Source organism: Rhipicephalus microplus, chromosome 7 (assembly GCF_043290135.1).
Source record: "Rhipicephalus microplus isolate Deutch F79 chromosome 7, USDA_Rmic, whole genome shotgun sequence".
Taxonomy (NCBI): domain Eukaryota; kingdom Metazoa; phylum Arthropoda; class Arachnida; order Ixodida; family Ixodidae; genus Rhipicephalus; species Rhipicephalus microplus.
The window spans coordinates 22472895-22494946 of record NC_134706.1 but is presented as its reverse complement, the minus strand read 5'-3'; the positions used below and the strand labels follow the sequence as shown (position 1 = coordinate 22494946).

General features: G+C 45.1%; 1 long non-coding RNA gene across 1 annotated transcript; it reads right to left on the bottom strand.

Annotated features, from left to right (window-relative positions):
* Positions 1 to 1282: 1282 nt before the first annotated feature.
* On the bottom strand, positions 1283 to 3721 carry LOC142766849 (uncharacterized). Its single transcript, XR_012884614.1, has 2 exons — positions 3469 to 3721; positions 1283 to 1545 (listed from the first exon to the last, which is right to left on the bottom strand). It is a non-coding gene; the product is annotated as an uncharacterized LOC142766849 (long non-coding RNA).
* Between the last annotated feature and the right edge of the window lie 18331 nt (positions 3722 to 22052).

Genomic DNA, 22052 nt, shown 5'->3' with positions numbered 1-22052 from the left:
CAAGGGCACTGAAACAAACGTTATTCTTAACCAATGCTTCTTAATTTTATTTTCTGTATTTCATAGCCGTCCAAACATAAAACTTCAATTTATGCAAAGTATGAAAGCCCAATTTACTTGAGCCGCCTACAATGTTTTGTTATTTAGATCTCAGGTACAGTATGGCTAAAGAATTTTTCCTGCGGCAGCAAAACTTTCACCATTGTACTCTAGATAGTCGCATTTCATGTTCTACAGGTGGAAATTCCGGCGCCTTGATATTTGACGTATATTATATTTAGAAAATTTTTGGTTCTAGATCGCCCGTGATACCTTATCAGCCAAAAATTTAGGCCCGAAGCAGATGAGGATGAGGAACGCTTGTGGTAGTTCTAAAAAACATTGATGATGTTGGCAGTGTTCGCTTGCGTTGCCTGCTTTATGTCTGGATGTTTCCATAGATGACAAGGCATTAGGCTTGCATGAAAGTGCCAACGCCAGGTTTGCGCCATAAACAGACATCGGTGCTGAGTGCGTGCTGGTGCTTCGCTCATGAACATTCACACACATCAAGTTAGTGGCAGGTCCACACTCCGCGGGGCGTCTGCGTACTCCACCATTCATGCGTGCCTCTTCATACGGCTACATATGTCGATGAGATTATTTTTAAGTTTGCGTGCCCCAGAATATTTCAACAGAATAACACTCGAATGCTTCAAGCATTTATTTCCAGAAATCATGCAACAAAGCATAGGTTTTGTCTTTATCACAGAGTTTCACTTCTCTCTTATCTTGTACAATAATATTGCGTGTACAGGGCATAAAGACATGTTGATCCGCGGTTGAGAGAAGCTGTTTGGTGCGGGCTGGTCTACGGCTCAGACACGCTGGCCTAGGAAGCCATTTTTCGACCCGGTATATAAGACTATATATATATATATATATATATATATATATATATATATATATATATATATATATATATATATATATATATATATATATATATATATATATACGTACCTGCCTTTGGCAAGTATCAACTCTGCTGCGATATTTGTGCGCCGAATAAATCGTATCGAAGAATGCCTATAATACTAAAGTAGTATTTATTACACGCATGTTGAGCACATTTTTTATGCTTGAAAAAATACATTATTACGGTATTATTGTAGCTTTTGAGGTGGAATTAATCAAACACTGATATGGTCATTAGTCACTGCTTTCAAGATAAGACGACTTGTCGAATTGTTAGCTCCAACAACACCTGGTACTAGAGAGCATTTATCTCTTCAAGCCTCGATTCTCTCCTGAAATACTGCCGTGTTTGTTTTTAATGCAGAAATTTCAAGGACAAAGTGGGCTGTTTCACAAAATTGCTGGGTTTCTTGCACTGCCCTCGCAAAACGCAGATACCTTCATTACTTCGGTAATAGGCTTTCTTGCAAACACATTCCGTTTCACAGTTGCTGACGCATCCTACGGGCCTGTACCACAGGTCCTGACATTTCTTTTCGCCACATACGCCGCTAATGCATTCTTTCAGTTTCTCGTGTTTACCACGGCCTGCGAAAAAAGAATGAATAATCCGTCAATGCTGATGCACTTTGAGGTCATTGCTGAGCGACTTCCAGACGCAGGCACAAATAAATTACACCATCTCTTTCATTAAAGAACGACATGTAGATGCTAAACAACTGACGCTATCGTTTACGCTAGCGGTGGCGTTGACATTGGCGCTCATATCTGCGTTGCGAAGAGGATAAACCTGGTGAGGCGCAAAGCATGCAATGATGCTCTGGTGTTTTATTGTGATAGCAATCATAGCAATAATATAAACATTCTCGGCTGGATTTTGCTGCCGGCGTTACTATCACTCACCATATATGTATACGCAACTATATATATGAACATTTAAGAAAAAACAGAAGAAGACTTCGGTGTGTGGAATCGAGCTTGGGTCTTTTGAACCGTGAGTGCGACGCGTTAACCACTGCGCCACCGAGAAGCACGTCTCTCACAACTAAAAGGGAAAGCTATTTATATCACCACTTACCGCTGCTGACGCGCATCTCGGGTAATTGTGTTTTCAGCATTACCAGCAAGATAGCGCAATGAGGCGGCGCACGATCTATTCTCCCACGCGTATTTCGCCCCGCTTAGAGGAGAGGACCGAAACTCCTCGCGCAACCTTATCTCGGGGGGGGGGGGGGGGGGAAGAGAAGCTCGTTTGTCTTGGCTGGCCTCGGGCTTTACCTGGAACGATTCTCTTGCAATTACCGGGCGCATAAAGATCACTACACTTATTGCAGTCTCCCTTTGTGAAAAACGCATGCTTTTCAGACACAGCGAAGCAACAACTGAGACGCTGATTCGCGTGCATCAGTGCCTGTCAATATTTGTTTCGTGTGTCATTTGTGCGTGAGAATCGCGGGGAACGTTTCGATCTGCTTTCCATTCTGCGCGTGTCCTTCCAAATTGTTGTTATTGCGTTCATTGTTTTGCCTTTGCGGCATAGCTGCCACTTTTTTTTTACTGAACATGCAGTGATTGCTCTTGCAGTGATTTTGTTCACATGACGTATTGCAAAGTTTGTATGAAATGACATAGATACATGACGAACATAAGTGACAGCCTCTAACATGGAACTAATGACATGCGTGTCAAGTTATACCTTGAGTACATACCACGCTCTTGAAGCACTCATGGCCGTTTTGCTAGGTTCACGTATACCAAATTTGTCAATGATTTGATTGATATGTGGAGTTTAACGTCCCAAAACCACCATATGAATATGAGAGACGCCGTAGTGGAGGGCTCCGGAAATTTCGACCACCTGGGGTTCTTTAACATGCACGCAAATCTGAGCACTCAAATTTGTTACTACGCGACGTGAATGGACGAAGAAGGCAAATGACACGTCAGAACATAATAATCATTATAGGCGTGTCATGTCAAATAAGGCTACATGCTACGCTCATGGCGGACTTGAGGCTGTTTTGCTAGCTTCACATATACCAAGCTTGGTATTACGTGACGTGAATAGACGAAAAAGCTAGATGACACTTCCAAACGTGATAATCATGACATGTGTGTCATGTAAAACACATGCTACGCTGATATGACACATATTACGCTGATAGCACGTTCGTGGCCGTTTCGCTAGCTTCACGTGTACCACATTTGGCACTACGTGGCGTGAATGGACGATGAACATAAATTCCAGGCACAAACGTGATATTCAGGACATGGAAGTCATGTACGGCATAATTTACGTACGCCTCGTATTATTGTGCTGATTTTAAAGTGTCGTATCAACCTCCCTCATTCGTGCATTGCATCTCATCGATTCCTACTGTACGCGCGATCTGCTGATTTTTAAACTTGGAAAGAAGCTTCCGTTGTGAGCAAGATTATTGGAATAGGTCCTGAATGTCATCGAACCAATTATAAAAATGTGTAACTTTTGAAAAGAAAACGTGAGCTTACACTTGTGCGGCGCCTTTTGTTGGTGGTGATGATGGTGGTGATAGCTTGTTTCTCTTAAGAGAAGTGTCTTCTCCTGATTAGAACTCCTAGACCTCCATTGTCCACTACCGATGTGAAAGAAAACGAAAAGAGCCCCCATCAGGATCAGGCACATGCGCATTTGGATAGCGATCGCAAGAGATGCCTACTTCTAGCTTCTTTCTTGCCGGAACCAAGATAACGAAGTGCTACAGCTGAATTGCCGAACAATGGCAAAGAGCGACTGCCCACACTTGGCATGCTCCTTCTTTTCTCTGTATGCTGTGTTATTACTCCACGAAAAAAAACGATATTGTGCGTCATACGTAGAACTCGTTCTATACCTTTAGGCGCCTACTTTGTGTACTATGTACCAGGCAAACCTCTCCAGCTCCTCATTAAAATAATTCTCTCTACTCTCTGCCGCCGCAGCTTTGCAATGTCGCGACAAGTTGTACCTGAATTACTGAGAGTGTAATAGAATTGCTGACAATGATCAAGAAAAGAACGGCAATCTAATTTCTGGCTATGCCGTTGCGCCATGGTGGGTTTTACCATTCCTCTGGGAAGCATAATTAGGGCCATCCAAGAGGGCGCCATGGCGGTTTGATTGAGTTAGAAGGAGGAGGATAATTAGGAGGAAAGGGGCGAGTTGTACACATGAGTCGTGTACATCCTTCCAGCCCCTTATTTTATTGGATTACCCTCTACATTTTCACTCACCCAAATCACGATAGCTGCCTCTTGTACAATGATTTCAGAGAGCTATGTGATAATATATACACGACGTTTTCTAGCATATGATCATCTATTCCATGTCATTCTTCAAGCCTTTCTTTTCTTTTTTTTCAAATAAATGAATAAAAAATCTTAAATGACACTTCAGCACTTCAAGGGTATAAAGCAACAGCAAAATCGAAACCAATGGCTCTTGCCTTTCTGATATCGCAGTCTAGCTTCGGTTGTCAACGCATACCTCAACACTGTGGTAAACAAACGAATGACTGCACGCGTAAGATTCGCCGTTCAGAGCTGTCTCATATTTTGCACTACAAGTACGCTTATTAAAAGACCACTGCGCCACAGTTATTCCTTTGGCAAATCAGCGGAGGGCCTCCAACGTATTGCCCACATAACACATGAACCTACGCATCGATCAGCTTTCTCTCTTGGTGATTTTACAGAATATGATAAATAAAGATATACATGAGCGCTTTGAAGTGTACTCACCTGCCCTTTTCGGATTTTTAGACTTTCAGTCCCAGTGGGTCTTAGTACAGAGAGCCAAGGGCGGCTACTTCAACTAATAGGAACCCGGACTACAGACTTCGCCTATTCTGTGGGGACCTCTAACAAGGTTCTACGCCTCTTTTTTTTATCAAAAGTTGTTCACCACTAATACATAGAGAATAGGAACTCTTTGTAATTCAAAAGATTCAATGCATGCGGCATTTTTACGCTTCTACCAGGCAGCATTACATTTGCCAACGAGAGTACCCCTATTGCTTTATGTTCATACGTTGACTGTTTTTTTCCGAAACAGCCACCAGAATGAGCGTACCTATTATTACTAATTTCTGCAGTGTCGATCTAAGCGCGATGGGCTTGTTCCCTTTAATAAACAAAAAGAAAACAAAACTTGTGGTCTAATGTGGCGCCTCCTTTGTGTACTCTGTGCCGCCGCAGCTTTGCATTATCGTGAGAGGTCGCACGTGAATTATTGAGGGTGTATTAGAATCGCTGATTTTGTGCACATTTTCGAACCAGAATTTTTCGCCACCATTCTAGCTCTCCGTAAATTCACGACAGAAGTAATTTCGGCAGTAATTTCGACCGATTCACTTTCAGTATGTGCCTCCCTTATTGCAGACGAGAAATCGCATGCTCAGAGTGCTTTGAAAGCATTAGTCTCCCCGCATCTCAATTTGATTAAATTGGTCTGGGTTGTAGGACATAAGAGCCTAACAAATGCGATACATTTCTTAGCGAGCTTCGGCGACTTTGAGCGTATCTATCTATCTATCTATCTGGCTGCTTACGTTTGGGTGCTCTCGTGGTCACCCCCTTAACTTGGCGTGAACCAAAATTATCTTATATCGCAATAAAGCATGCATTATAGAATGAAGGTTCCGCTTTCGTGGCGTAGACATATTAACACTCAAACGAAAGGCCATAAAACTTATTTAAATATAAGCTTTTCTCACTTCGTATCATATACACACAACACAAAAGTTTCAAAGTCATTTTTATGGGTCAGAAAAGAAATGTATTGCATCAATTTTTCGAAATGCAGTTCTGTACGAAGCTATTTTGTCAAATACACGCTATTAAGCTTTCATAATTTACTTCTTAAAAAAACTATTCAATATGACCTTGTTGGACACAAATTACTGATGTTTGTATACTTTCATAAAAGTATGAGTGTGTTTTTTCATAACGCTATTACACCAGAACAGACACACCTAGGCAAAATGATATTCTCGTTTTACAGCAACGAATACACTACTGCAATAGAAATGACAAAACGTTGCCAATTACACGATCCCCTGATGTGTACTCAATGATTTATTAAATGATTCGCTTTTTGATAAACTCGAAACATTACAATACTGCGAATACAAACTTGAGATTTGATTAAAAGGCATGCAGGGTGTCTTACAGACTAAGCTCTTGATGCTCTTTTCGACAGCATGACGATACAAGATAATTCCTAAAGTTCTGACTGTATCTCCGGCAAAAATCTGTTCAGAGTGATAGCATTGGTGACAATAATTATATTGATGAAAACTTTATTTTGGTCCAGAGAGGACGCAGGGGAGACCCGGCGCCCTCCTGCTGGAAAACCTTACTCACATTCAACGAAATAACAAAACACTAGTAGTAAAGACGGGTATTCCCCCACCCACATGAAATTACCCTAGACCATTTCAAGCCAGTGCGTCTCCTAATCCAGGATGATAATATTTTTTTTCTGCACAAGCACTACCAACAACTATCATCTCACTATGGGTCTGTACGAGGTAGACGTCATGCAAAGACGGATTTGAAGAAAACAAATTAATACGTACGGCGCATTGATTTGGTTTGGGAAAGAACCACGGGTTCCTGTGTGAGACACCCTGACCGTTATTGAGCGCGGATAGCTCCGGCTCATTTTACGCGTTCACCTGAACAAGGGCAGCACATACGATAAAGAACAAAAGAATGATTGTCATGTTTATGGCAATCATGAAGGCACTGACTTTCTTGGCGGTTAAAGCTGCTCGGAACCCGTTGTTTTATATTTTCGTGAGATAACAGATGAGGGCCTATATTTATTTTTGTCGCTATCAGTAGACAACACAAAAGGCATAATAGATGTTCTTTGCAAGAGTTGGAATAAACGACGTATTTTATAACGGGACTCGGTGTGTCTTAGTGGGGACGATCAACATTAAATGAGCGTCCTTTCGTCACTCTTTTCACATGAGAACTGGTTAAGCTCAACAGAGTGATAACAACCGCGTTGATGTGACTTTATTCAAAGTATACGGCAGTGTAATAAAAAAATACTTCGCCATCCCAGCAGGGCATTGTTTTTATAGCATCTGGAATCCAGGATGGTGACAATCCTATTGTCAGGTATCAGCAACTAAGATATATTTATTTTTACCCAGAAGAGTTCATCAAATGGGTGGCTTTTCTAACCACAAGAAAGAGCTTCCAGTCTAAATTTAAGGCTGCCAACAAGATCAATGAACTCAGGTTGGTGGCAATCACTGAATGAAATAGTCTAAGAGAAACCAGGAATCTTCATTTCTAACACCAATTCGATATTTTTTAGAAGAAGCAATTATAAATGATTGGTGAGCATAGTGTGTAATTTCAATAGACACTTTAAAACTTTTTGTGTGTGTTTTTGTAGTAGGTCCTCATTATATACTGGAAGAACGCGGTATCAAAGTTATCAAAATGACTTGCATGAGTAGCGGTATTCGTTGAATGTATCTTAAGCACGGGAAGATGGGCATAACCCAAAATTATTTTCTACAAGTTTCACCAATTTGCGTTTCAATAAAGCTCGTCGGTTTATTACATTGAATGTCGCTTCTACAAACTGCTAACTCGGTGTGCTAAAGTCACAGTTCCATCCTACTAAAACGTTGCCTTGCAGATGTAGCCTCTGGTGCATGCAACCTCACGCTAATCAGATCGGCTGTTTTTTTAGTTTTTTCCTTGTGACTCTAGAGCTGCAGTTTTATACAATAGTTAAATTTCTTGAAATTGAGGCGCAATTCATAGAAAACTGAATTTCCTACATTGTATGATTGTGCTGCTTCGAAATTTTGCTGATGTCTTAATCACGACAATGTTTTGACTAGATTTATCTGCGTTTGCTTGGAAGCTCTACTGGAAAAGTTACAAATATTCCTTCTGCATTTTCCGAATGCTACCTACAAATGAACACCCAGTCCAATTTAAAAAAACATGCAGAACTGGGGTTGTGAGTGGAGGCGGGTTGAGATGGGCGTCACCCGCCTCCATGGAACAGTACTCTAAGGTGCTCCACTGCTGACCGGGTTAAAACCGGCCACGGTGAGTGCATTTTTGCGGATGCAAAATGGTAAAGACTCGTCTACAGTGAGATTCCACTACACTAAAGAGCACGAGATCGACCAAATGTTTTGGAGCTATCCGCTACGGTGTCTCCCATGATCAAATCGGGGTTTCGATTCCCCGTTGGCATAACTGTAAACACTAGGAACGCAAAAAACCATCAAATTAAGACGTCACCATGCTACGCATCAGCCGAAGGCATGTCCCATATTACCGAAATTTGTAGAGTCACCGTGACGTTGTCTATTTATTTGTCTTTCTAGCTTTTTTATGCATCTATTTCTCTTTCTTTGCTTTGTTTCTTTCCTTTCATCTCTTTTTTTACTCTTCTCGTCTTCCCTGTTTTTAACGTGTCTTCTCGTGTCTGTTTCTGTCTACATCATTCAATGCCATTTAGTTTTTTTTTTTGCTTTCCCTATACCTTTCTATATTTTCCTTCTCTCTTTCCTTCTCTTTATCTATATTGCTTCAATATATTTTTCATATCTCTTTTTTATATCCCTCAGTTTATTCTTCCACGAGTACCATCTGGCAGTTACTTCGAAAACAAAGGCGTGCGCGCCCGCGGAGAAACACACATATCTATCGCCTTATCTCTTCTCTGCTTCTTTCTCCACTGATTTCTGTTTTTTTTTTCCTCCTTTTCTGCTTCGGTCTCTGTTCTCGCTTTTTCGTATAGGTTCCTTTTCATCTCTTTCTTTGTTCTTGGGTTCATCTTTGTCACTTTAGCCCTTGGTTAATTTTTTGTTGCCGTATTAATGACCACTTGTTTTATTTCTGTTCCTTTCGATTGTGTTTTTTTTTTCATCTGTGACGTGTTCCTAGCGCACGTGGTTTCACCGAGCAAAGTTTTTGTTTACCGCTCACACCTCCTGGGCTTAGTAATGTGCATCTTGCTTTTTGGGTATATCGCCTTCTTGCTTTCTCTTTCTATCTGTGTGTGCTCTTCTGTTTTTCAAGACAATAGTCTTTCTCGGAGACCTTAAGACGCCAAAATTTTGGTCTGTCTGTCTGTCTGTCTGTCTGTCTGTCTTCTCTGAGCAGCATTGGGTACTTGAAATGGCTCACCCCATCCACAGCGCCCACCAACGTTGCTCAACATTTAGCATTCGTGCGTGTGTAATTGTCAAATAAAAAGCGTTTATTTCGCATGTGTGGGTCACCACAACAACACGTATATATCCTGTATGTGCTTCTTTTACTAGAAAAAGCATACGTAGGTAATTTTAAGGACCGTAGCGCTTATCACGCTGCGCTGACCATGCAACGCTTGCACAAACAGGCGAGTGTTTCCAACGCTTTGCTATAACGAGACGGTGGTGGCACCTACCCGTCGCCTTGCGTTCTACGCCTTATCACCTCTGAGACAGGCGCGCACACCTGTCTCACAGCCACGCGCTCCCTTTTCCAAGAAAACTGCCAGATGGCGCTCATGTCTCACTTATGACATGATTTAATGAGCTCGTTCGCCTCCGCTGCATGCTCGATGCACTCAAACGCAGTGCCTCCGAAATAGCATTCACTAGTTTTCATGCGCAGAACATCAAATAAATGTTTTGTTTACTCTCTCCACACACAAGCCTATCGTCTTTCGACGACATTTGCAGATGACATGCAGATACGGGGCCATTTTTCAGTCTTTTTGTGTCTTACTTTATTTGTTTTTTTGCCCTATTGAAATTATATATTTTTCTGACCTTTCTCTTTTTTCATGTTTTTTTCACGTGTTTCTTTTTCCACTCTGGCACCCCCTGGGCATGGTTGTGCGACTGGCTCGGTTCCTACAGCGGTTATAGTGGACTGAGATTGTGGTCCGAATCCTGGTTCATTGTGAACGTGGATAAGCAATCCGCGGATGGTGCGATTACCGCAGCATTCATGTATAGGGAGGAATGACTTTAGAGATAGCGGCTGGATGACTCTCGACCACAGCCTCTACACTCACGTGAGCCCGCTTTCAGCAGACATGGAGGCCCACAGAACGCGACACTCGCCAAGCTTTCTCGAGCAGTCTTAGGATTGTCAAGAATTCCGATTTGTTTCGGTGAAAGCAGTCTTGCTGACGGAATGGCTGGATAGGAAGGAAGATGGGCTGTACATAGAGATGCTAAAGACTTACCTCTCTACTTTCGCAAATTGCCACACGAATCAATGCACTATTATTGCTAGCTTTCTTTTTTAAAGACGACAGTCTTTCTTGGGGAGCTTCGATGGAAAAACTTTGGTCCGTCTGTCTGTCTCTCTGTCTGTCTGTCTACCTGTACACTTGTCTGTTTGTCCGCCCTTAACGATACCTCAAACGGCACCAAACGGCTGACAGCATCCGCAGTGCCCATCAATATTGCTCAAGCTGCACCGTTCATGGTTATGTGATTGTGGATTCAAAAGCAATTATTGCGCATATCTGAGGCGCCATAACAGCACGTCGATGTTTTGTATGTGTGTCTTTATACTATAAAAGGCACACAGAAGTAACTCTAAGGACTGTAGCGTTTATCGCGCTGCGCTGACAGTGAACGCGATGCTCAAAAATGTGTTTCTTACGCTTTGCTACCACGCCACGGTGGTAGCACCTGCCCAGCGCTTTGCGTTCTACACCTTATCACCTCCGAGACAGGCGCGCATCTTTCTCCGCAGGCACGCACGCCTTTGTTTTCGAAGTAACTGCCAGATGGTGCTCGTGTCTAACATGCATCGATGCGCTCGTTCGCCTCCGCTACACGATGGAGGTGCTCTAACGCAGCGCTTCCAGAATACCGTTCACAATTTTTATTGCGCAGAACATCAAACAAACGTTTCGTTCACTCTCTCCAGACGCAAGACTATTGTCTTTCGACAAAGTTTGCAGTGTAACATGCAGATTCAGGCCCAATTTTTTTTTGCAGATGTTAGGTAGCGCGAGTGCATTTTATATATTATGTTTTGTTGTTTGTTTGCGTCTAAACTTTAAGATCAGTGTTCAAACATGGGCCAAGTTTTGAGACTATCGCTTTTAGCGACAGAGTCAATTCACCTGCCGCAGACTTCTGCGAGTACAGTGGTCGAAGCGACACTTACCTCCTACTTTTTAACCTGCCAATCAACGCCTTTGCAAGAGATATATATGCGAAAAGATATCGTCTTAGAAATTAACTCCATAAATAAATTGAACTGAGTGCGAAAAGAGTTTAACCAACTGCGAGAATGGCGGTGTGGCTTGCGCCGAAATTAAGTATACTCAGTGCCAGCCAGTTTGTACACTAGAGCTGTGGTGTTCCTTCGCCAGTATCCCAATGTGAAAAACAGGTTAGGCTCGTTCAAGCGAACGACACGTAAATGAGGCACGACTGAGAAAGACCATTGATGTGACATTGTGTAACACGCCATCCGCCTCCCAATTCTCTCAAAAGCCGCCACTCGAGACTCATCTGAGTGCCCAAATACCCACCTGCCAAGTTATGCACTATAGAGCGTGAGTTACATATAACTTAAACTGCTTCACTGGGCACAGTGCATGCTGTGTACGAAGATTGAAGTACACGCAATGCACTTTGTGAGGCTGAGCTGTTCCGCAGGTCTGCATGCGGGCTAACAGGCTAGGCTTGGTGGTCCCGGTGTCAAAGTCTCCCGTGGCGCTGGGGTGCATCACGCAGGGCGTCAATAGAGTGGTTTGGACCGATCAACAAATTAAGCCATCAAAGAATTTCAGTGTAAGATTATCACATATATTGTGTGCCAGTTTAAGGGGAGCATAGCTTTTTCACGACTGAGTGGAAGTTAGCGACAAAATAAAAAGCTTCAGTGTTAAAAAGAAGATTTCTTTTGCCGTTTGTCAAATTTGCCAGAAACACTAAGTTTTTGTTGTTACAGTAGTCTTCTACGCCCACTGCTACGTAGCAATCAGTAAATTGCTTCCCGCGAGTATGACACGAGAGAAACAGTAAACTGCGGTAAATGTTTGCATAGTAAGAGAACGTATAGATTACTCTTTAGTTTTTATTCACTGGGGCACTGGTCCATGGACAAAGAAGCATGCGTGGTGGGATAGTAGATTAATTTACCGTTATGAGTAACGTTCATCTCAGATTCAGGGCAAAGAGAAATCTCAAGCTACAGATAATTTGTATCAGCACATGCATTCCGTGCCCAATTCTTTCCTAATATAACATCTGAAAACCAGCTGCTGGCTTTCAATATTTCCCCTCTTCGAACTCATTAGAACAACTTGCTAAACTTCATTGACAGTGCAGGAAATGTTTAATTATGTCTATTTGCCCAGGAAACTGGAGTGTTGGAAGGCGGTGTGCATAACTGCACGTGCTTCCAAAATGAAAATGAATTTATCAAGCCTCTATCAACCATGTACAGATAGAAGCGAGCGGCAATTATTATTTTTCCAGAATGAGAAAACTATACAATCTGAAATAAATGGCGTATTATTCTCCATGACAGCCTACATGACCACAGAACTATTTCACGCGCAAAATAGTGACTACTACAAATATGTCTCCACCAGTAAGTGTCTCGCCAGGTTTCAAATTCATTATAATTTTGCAATATTTTATTTTACTCACGCTCGAAACTTATTCCTGTATTTGATGGTCACTGACACTCGAGAAGCACACCCTGCCGCGGTGGTCTAGTGGCTAAGGTACTCGGCTGCTGACCCTTAGGTCGCGGGATTGAATCCTGGCTGCAGCTGCTGCATTTTTTGATGGAGGGGGAAATGCTCTAAACTCGAGTGCTCAGATTCGGATGCACGTAAAAAAATCACATGTGGTCGAAATTTTCGGAGCCCTCCACTACGGCGTATCTCATAAAATTATCGGGGTTTCGGGACGTTAAACCCCAAATATCAATCAACCAATCAATCAATCAACACTCGAGAACTACAATGTTCCCACCCCTGTGCGCAGAAAAAAAGAAATGTAAAACACAAGCCTACACTCATTTCCAAGGCTTACAGCATTCATACAAGTTCTTCGGTGTTTTATTGTTGAATTTTTCACACGCATTTCACTTATTTTTTGTATGAAATAAAGAGCACCTTGTAAAAATTGACCATCGTCAGTGCTTGACTAGCTTTACTCATTAATAGATCCCACGACAGGCAATATTTCTTTGAAGCAGCGGTATCCGAGTACACATTTGCCACGCCTATTTCTAAAGTATCCTTCCTTGCAGAAACACCCACTCGCACAGTCGTAGGTACACGCAGTGGGCCAGCCTTTGTAGAGATATTGACAATTCCATTCGCTGCAGCTCCCGCTGACACATGCCTTGTATTCTTCGTTCCTTTTCCAACATACTGTAAACGAAATATAAAAAGTAGGCATTTTAGATGTACAACAATATGAGTTCTCTTATAAAATACGAAGCATTTATTTGCGTACTACGGGCACTTTTTTCCGTCGATCTACATAGCTGTCTCTCTATCTGTCATGGCCTCCTACATCTAGGTGCCCTCGTGATGAAACCCTCAACTTGGAGTGATGCGAAATTAGTGTGAAATGGTAAGATGGTTTGACAAATATGACGTGCTGGTCAAGACATGGATGATGTCATAATCCCGTCGCGTACATCGTCAGACACTTTCCGCCAGACAGTGGCACATACCCACGTGCGGGTATGTGCACTTGGTATGCAGGTATGCGCCACAGATGATTTCACTTTATATCTGCACAGGAACATCGGCAAGGGACATTGGTATTATAATTCCGACGGCAAAAGAACAAAAAAAACTGACATCGGCAGCATTGACCCGAACAACATCAGGGTTTTTGTAGGGAATCGAACCCAAGCATTCTGTGTGGCAATCAAGTATTTTGTGGCAGAACCACGCCACGTCTAGCCATATCTCGGCACTGCTTTAGAAAATTGCGCTCTTCAGGCGCAATTTTGGTGAAATTATTTTTGTGGTTGCAATGTTGGTCATCCATTTTTATAAACATAACATATGTACTCCTATGATTCAGCCGTCCCGTCGGGTTTATGTCTGTCGTAGCGAGGTGCCATACACTGAAGTTATTCTGTACAGGGCTACCACTGTCGCGAGCACAAGTGTTACATATCAGCTTAAAACTTTTCGCGTTGCTAATAATTATGTTACTTTCGCTATCATTGCGCAAGCGTGAACAAATTTTTGTGTAAAACACTTGGCACTGTTCAACATATGTCTGTAAGTACAGAATTTGTAAATATTTTGGTGCCAATTGATACCGCATTGCTCAATAAGAACAATTACAACACGGTCACTATCCTTCAGCATTCGTCGCATGACGTCGATTTTCTATTACGGGAAATCCGCCATTTTTTCAAAAAAGACATGCGAACTCGTAAGAAAAAGCCCATGGCTCACCGGAGCACCTACCGAAATCAGCGTTTGTGCCGTCAAGTGACAATCTGTCTGCTGTAGATAGCAATGATCTGACGGATTAGCTAGTGAGGCCATTGTTCTGACAAATTTGCTATAGAACTCGTTTGATCAGAAGATGGCTTACCAATACAAGGCGCAGACGGCCATTTCAGCATGTATTCCCTTGGTCCGCACAATTTTTCTGATGCGTGTACGAGTATTCGGCGAGATTGTCCTTTTGTTATCTTTACTATAGTAGCGATTCATTTCATAGCGAACAGCATGCACCTCGAGCATATCTATCTATCTATCTATCTATCTATCTATCTATCTATCTATTTATGTATCTTGTACTGCAGCTGCTATACCACCGGCTGTGGTTCAAGGGCATCTGCCTCAGGTCACTGACAGTTTATATGTATCTAGGAATAACGAAAACAGACTTTGGTAATTGCAATTCGATAACGTTAAACAAAGCTGATATCGACAACCTTTATCCCTTCTGAGCAGCCTGTACGTTAGCAATGCCAAAGCAGTCGTACTCAGACATTACCTAGGAGCTATTATTGTTGCTCCAGCTGACCGAAACAAATCCAAGAACACCACTGCAGTTGTGCCGCCACTTCTTTCTTTTTAACAAATATCTTGCACTGTTTTTCACTACGTTTTACCGAAAGGGCGAGCGGGCATTTCATGTCGCTGACTTTGATCAAGATGACATTTTTGGTGCCACATGTGCACCCTCTTGCCGATGACGGACGCCATCGGTTGCTCAGAATTCTTCCTGTAAGGCTAGTGGACAAAAGAGCACCCTTCTGACGGATCCGACTGAAGTTGTAAGTTTTTGTTTGCCTAAATTCATATAAGGGGCGAAGCTCCTTATAGCGGCACCCGTTCGTCCCTCGTAGTCGTAGTACTAGTGTGTAACCAGTCTTACATTTTGACCTCCGAGCTAGTGCCGCTAGAATATTTCTTCTGTGCGTTGTTGGACAATAAAAAATTTGCAGCGTGCGCGTTCACTAAAAGCCGAATTCTCCGGTCTCTCATTCCCTCTTAGCAGCCATTAGCATGTAGATTGAGCACTATCTGACAAGAGAGGTTTGCTACGTTATACTCGCTGAGCGTAACCTCCTTGGTTTTAGAAAGGTTTAGCGTGCGCTGGGCCGCAGTGCCATGAATACAGTGAACTAGTATATACCATGAACTAGAGGTGGTTAAAGGTGGCAAGTAGACACGAAGCGCAAGCCGTAAGAAAGTGTGCGTGTGCCTCCTCTCGTTCAGTCCTTGGAATGTCCGCTGGATGACGGTGCTTATATATAAAGAATATATTGCTACGTGCCAGTGCATGGAGCTGAAGAAGACGAAGCAGATAGACTGGCGCGAGCTAATCTGTGTGGCTGGCGCTGCTCGCCTAACCGGCTGAAAATACATCGGTGACTACCCCTCTGAGTCAGTCTCCTTCCCGTAACATATTTGGTGGAGTTGTGCGATCCCCGCCCTCGCCACGGAACTCCGAAGCGGACGCTCGCTCGCGGCTTACAACATGGCCATCCAAGACTCGGCTACATCCTCTCCGGTCGCTCCCCCTTCTGCCCAACCTGTCAACCCAGCGCCAGCAACAACTTTCGTGACGCTTCCCGCGCTCAAAGACCCCGGCGTGTTCTCGGGCCGCGAGGGTTCCGACGTCGACCAGTGGCTACGCCTCTACGAACGCGTCAGCGCCACTTACAGGTGAGATCCCACTCTTATGCTCGCGAACGTCATCTTTTAACTCGACGGAACCCCTCGTGTTTGGTTTGATAACCACGAGCATGACATAACAAGCTGGGACAGCTTCAAGGCAAAGATGCGTGAGCTTTTTGGCAACATTTCTGGCTGTCGTGAAGCTGCGAAAAATGAGTTGTCGACTCGGGCACAATCTTCCACGGAGCCCTACATCGGTTATATTCCGGCTGTCCTTTCACTATGCCGCCAAGCTGACGAAAATATGTCTGCACCTGAAAACGTTGCTCATATCCTAAAGGGTATCGCCGACGATGCGTTCAAATTGTTGGTATTCAACATGTGTCATCTGTTGATGCGATCATTCAAGAATGCCGCCGGTTCCAACAAGCTAAAAGCAGACGCATCTCCTATCAGTTCCAGCGCCTCCCGAACACCACTGCGACGTCCTCGTATCTCGACACATATCATCCACCAAACACCTGTGACAACTTGACGCGAATCGTCAGGCGGGAGCTTGAAGCGGCTGCTCCAGCTAAGGTGGGACCAACGTCTCCCGACCCTTCTCCGCCAATTACGTTGCCTCTCATTCAAGCAGTCGTCAGGCAGGGAATCGCCAGCTTGGGAATTCACTCCATCTCACCGCCTCCCCGCACCGACCAACAGCCCCGATACACGCCTGCACGTCCCTTCCCGACCGGCTCTCCCTCAACGATACGTAATCCGTCCGCATGGTGAACACACGATGACGAGCCGATATGCTTCTCGTGTCACAGAATCGGGCACATTTCTCGCCATTGCAGAAGTCGCTGGGGTCCTCCTGCACAACCGTCCTCTCGTCCCTTCTATGCACGTCTTGCCTATCGCCTTGAGACCAGCCACGACCATTTTGCCCAGGAACCTGTTTCTGAACAACGCTACTCCCGCTCTCCATCCCCCCAACGTCACCAGTCTCGTTCTCCACAGCCCCGCCGACCATCTTCACCCGCCTTCCCACGAGGTTCCCCGACGAAAAACTAAGCGTTGCAGCCCCCGGAGGTGGCACTGCATCGCTCGGACTGACCGAAAATCCTGTTTTGACGATACCGACAAAACGGAACCTCATAGACGTACAAGTAGACGGCGTATATGTCACTGCTCTTGTCGACACCGGCGCCCAACTTTCCGTCATGACGAGGGATTTTCGCCGCAAGCTCAAGAAGGTTCTCACACCTGCGACCACTCAGTTCGTCCGTGTTGCGGATGGTGGAATAGCATCTATCCTGGGAATGTGCTCCGCTCGTGTGAGCATTGCCGATCGACACACAGCTGTTCTCTTCACCGTCCTTGATAAATGCCCCCACGACGTAATCTTAGGCCTCGACTTCCTATCCGCGCATTCTGCCCTCATAGACTGTTCGACCAGTACGCTCCGTCTACACTTGCCCGCAACAGAACCTCTTACACAACGGCCGAGTCAGTCGCCTCTGCACAACGGGACACGCGCTCCTCCCTCCACAGACACTGACCTACATAGAGCTCGTCTCAATACCACCAGTTCCCGACGGGGACTATGTTCTGACGGCTATCACCGATGTCCTCATAAGCCGTGGCATTACATTACCGCACACCATTCTGTCCGTCGCAGGAAGTTCTACGTGCCTCCCAGTTGTCAACGTTAGCTTGTCACCTCAAGTTTTGCCACAAGGGATCTCTTTGGCGTTGCTCTGCACCTTAGAAGACAATGCGGTAGATTTTTTCGCCATGGCCGCCCCTTCTGTCCCCCACGCTCAACATCAATCTGCCACTTGCTCCGACAGCGCTATTACTTCGATGATCGCTTCCAACTTAACGCCGCAGCAGACTGATGAGCTCCACCGGGTTCTGCTGTCCTACATCGACGTTTTTGACATCAGCGGCCGTCCGTTGGGGAAAGCTACCGGTATGAGCCACCGCATAAACACTGGTAATGAGCATCCAATTCATAGGCGTCCATATCGGGTGTCGGCAGCCGAGCGTTACATAATCCAAAGTGAGGTCGACAAAATGCTCGCCAAGGACATCATTGAGCCATCCTGCCGTCCTTGGGCTTCTCCTGTAGTGCTAGTCCGCAAGAAAGACGGTGCATGGCGTTTCTGCGTGGATTATGGACACCTAAACAAAATTACCAAAAAAGACGTCTACCCTCTGCCACGAATAGATGATGCGCTTGATTGCCTCTATGGGTCCCACTATTTTTCCTCCGTAGACCTTCGTTCCGGCTACTGGCAGATAGAGGTAGATAAAATGGACCATGAAAAGACGGCATTCATCACCCCCGATGGCCCATATCAGTTCAAGGTCATGCCCTTCGGCCTTTGTAACGCTCCAGCCACCTTCGAACGAATGATGGACTCCCTGCTCAGAGGATTCAAATGGTCCACCTGTTTGTGCTACTTGGACGACGTCCTCGTCTTTTCACCAACATTTGAAACTCACATAGAGCGCCTCTCAGCTAGCCTGGGAATCTTCCGTCGCGCTCGCCTGCAGCTCAACTAGTCCAAATGTCAGATTGGACGCCATCAAATCACAGTGCTTGGCCATTTAGTAGACGCCAACGGTGTACAACCAGAACCGGCAAAAATCAGCGTGGTCAAAAACTTTCCTGTACCACAATCTGCGAAGGATATACGCAGCTTTATCGGACTATGCTCCTACTTTCGACGCTTCGTGAAAAATTGTGCGCACATAGCGAGGCCACTTACGCAGCTCCTCAAGAAAGAAGTCCCGTTTTCATTGGGCTCCGAAGAGGCTTCTGCGTTCTCGACTCTCGTCGCTCTTCTCACTACCCCTCCGATTCTGGCACACTTCAACCCTGCTGCCCCTACGGAAATTCGTACAGATGCAAGTGGGCATGGCATTGGTGCAGAGCTGGCTCAGAAACAACATGGCCATGATTGCGTTATTGCATATGCCAGCCGCCTCCTATCCGCCCCTGAACGTAACTATTCGATAACAGAGCGTGAGTGCTTGGCTCTTGTATGGGCGGTGGTTAAATTTCGACCTTACCTATACGGAGGCCCATTTTCGGTAGTTACCGACCACCACGCACTCTGCTGGCTCAACTCTCTGAAAGATCCATCAGGCCGCCTTGGTCGCTGGGCTTTGCGCCTGCAAGAGTTTTCCTATTCGGTGGTCTACAAATCTGGCCACCTACACCGTGATGCCGATTGCCTCTCTCGGTACCCTGTCGACGATCCTGAGGACACTGACGAGCCCACGGAGAACTGTATCTTGTCAGTGTCCGACTTTCTTAATATTAGGGAAGAACAGAAGCGTGATCCAAAGCTGCTTGACATCATCAGCCGTATGGAATCCTCCACAAATGATGCTTCCGTCCGCTACTTTGTCATTCAAAAGGGTGTCCTATACCGTCGCAATTTCCGACCAGACGGGCCCGACCTTCTCATTGTTGTGCCTAAGCATTTGCGCCGCTGTGTTCTCACCGAACTTCACGACGCTCCCACGGCTGGACACCTTGGCTTATCCCGTACGTACGAGCGCCTCCGGCGCCGTTTTTTCTGGCCTGGCCTTGCTCGTTCGGTACGCCGATACGTTGCCACGTGTGACCTATGCCAACGTCGTAAAACACCGTCGCTGCTACACGCTGGCCATCTTCAACCAATTGACATACCCGCGGAACCATTTTACCGTGTTGGGTTAGACCTGCTTGGTCCTTTTCCAACATCAACATTGGGAAACAATGGATAGCCGTTATTACAGATTACGCTACACGCTACGCTATTACGCGAGCTCTACCGACCAGCTGTGCAACCGACGTCGCTGACTTCTTGTTACGGGACGTTATATTGATTGACGGTGCTCCGAGACAGCTTCTCACAGACCGTGGCCGTACATTTCTATCCCAAGTCATCGCCGACATTCTGCGTTCTTGTTCCACGAGACACACATTGACAACCGCTTACCACCCTCAAACAAACGGCCTCACGGAACGATTTAACCGCACTTTAACAATTATGCTCGGTATGTACGTGTCGCCCGACCATCGAGACTGAGACCTTGCCTTACTCTACGCAACTTTCGCGTATAATTCATCCCGTCACGACACGGCGGGCTTTTCGCCGTTCTACTTATTGTACAGAAGAGAGCCGACTTTAACACTAGACACAGTCATCTCAGCTCACACCTCGTCCACCACCGAGTATGCCCGCGACGCGATTGCACGAGCCGATCATGCCCGTCAGCTCGCTCGCGCTCGGCTGATGGCGTCGCAAACTAACCAATACCGTCGGTACGATGCGGAACATAGAGACGTACATTTCGCTCCCGGTACCCTCGTTTTACTCTGGTCCCCTCATCGTCGGCTGGGCCTATCCGAAAAACTTCTGTCTCATTACACGGGACCCTACCGTATATTGCGTCAAGTAACACCTGTCACCTACGAGATCAGCCCCATCTGTCCATCATCATCTACTATGCGGCCCAGCGATATCGTACACGTCTCGCGGATCAAGCCTTAATAATGCGTCAGATAACGACCTTTAAAGCACCGGGATGGTGCCTCCACCGCCGGGGGTCATGCTACGTGCCAGTGCATGGAGCTGAAGAAGACGAAGGAGATAGACTGGCGCGAGCTAGTCTGTGTGGCTGGCGCTGCTCGCCTAACCGGCTGAAAATACATCAGTGACTACCCCTTTGAGTCAGTCTCCTTCCCGTAACAATAAGATGAAAAGATGCGAGATGGTAGTACTTGGAGTGTTGAATAGGTGAACGAACGGACACACAGACAGATGCATGGACAGACGCACGGATAACTGCACGGACGGGTGGACGCATGGACGGACGCAGGAGCGGATGCATGGACGAACGCAGAGACGGACGCACAGATGGACGTGTGCACGCACGAACAGGCGCACGCACGGACGGGCGGATGAACGCACGGGTGGCCACACAGACGCACGCATGGACGGACGGATGCTTCGCCCCACTCTCCATCATTCACTCCGTGGATATGCTGCCATTTTTTACAGAATTCATTCTCTACAGTTAAACACAACAATTCCATATCTATTCGTTCAAACGCAGATATCTATAGGAATCATTCGGCCATGCTGAGATTGAGGTAAGACGAGAAAATTTTTTTACGTACACTGGCGTGGAGGCCAGTTCCAACTGGGCCAACGTGAGCCACCGCCGTAGGATAACGCAGATGAAGCAGAACTATCTTGCGCCTTCACATGGACAATAGAAGCGCATACAGCCAGAATAATCAGAGCGATTGTCATATTTAGGGTCATGTTGAAGGAGCCAATTGACCTAAAATCGCCAGTACCCTGAACCAAACTTTTATACATGTTTGAGACAATACATATAAATTTGTATCTATATTTCTCTGGTTATAGGCAATAAAAAAGATTGATAGCAGTTATTTGTTTAAGTTAGAAAATTTTTAATAAGGAGTCTTAGTGGAGAGGATAAGATATTGAAGCACGCTATTATATTGCCTATACATCCAAATCTGCGCCGGCCAGGTTCATTGCAACGAAAATGATCGATTTGATGCATGTAATTCTAGATCTCCCCTTTTCATTGTAAAATTTGCCAGCGTAAGATAAAAATACTTTTCTTGATGAATAGTGCATTGTTCAATGCTATTGAGGACGAAGCTGCGTAATGTTGAGTGGTCATGTCGCTGTACCTGTTCTACAATATGTCATTCTTCAAACCCGTCATAAAAATGCATTTTTTGCAGCCCTTGAGCGAAATAGTGGTCAAGGATATTGGAGCTAGCATACTGCTTCAAAAGAAAAAAAACTTGACTGCACCTTGGAGGTGCAGTAATCTAAGTTACAGTAATTTCGTATGCACCATTTAGCTCACCCATTAAAAACAAAATATTAAAGAAAAGCGCATTGCCACCAGATTAGACCAAAGG